Source organism: Galeopterus variegatus, unplaced genomic scaffold (assembly GCF_000696425.1).
Source record: "Galeopterus variegatus unplaced genomic scaffold, G_variegatus-3.0.2 Scaffold4119, whole genome shotgun sequence".
In the NCBI taxonomy this organism is placed as follows: domain Eukaryota; kingdom Metazoa; phylum Chordata; class Mammalia; order Dermoptera; family Cynocephalidae; genus Galeopterus; species Galeopterus variegatus.
In genome coordinates, this window is record NW_007730230.1 from 107,102 (window position 1) to 107,683 (window position 582).

The window sequence follows — 582 nt, forward strand, 5'->3', positions numbered from 1 at the left end:
AAAGTGGCAGGCAGCCAGTGGGTACAAGCAGATCACATGGTGAGAGGAAACAAGAGAGAGAGAGAGGGGGGAAGTACCAGGGTTTTTTTTTAAGAAACGAGCTCTCGTGGGAACTAATAGAGGGAGAACTCACTCATTAATCTCCCCTCCCCCAGGTAGAGCATTAATACATTCATGAGGGATCTGCCCCCATGACTCAATCAGTTTCCAACACTGCCACATTGGAGATCAAATTTCCACATGAGTTTTGGAGGGGACAGCACATCCAAACTCCATCAACATCTATATCTAACAACAGAAACAGCAGCAAATGCTATGCATGAATGGAAGGTCCATCATCATCTAAATAGTTAACCTTTTTATTATTTCATTATAGTAACTTTGGCAAATAGATAATCCTCATTTTATAAGAACAAATCAGGTGACATGGTTCATTCAGTGTCACCTGCTTCATACATTTCTTCTCAGAAGTCGAAGATCAAAATTTAGGTTGGCCTTGCTTCATACCCTACTGTTCTTTTTATCACCTATGTAGCCTGTAATGTGTAAACTATATATTTTCTTCCCATCTTTTGTCAGCTA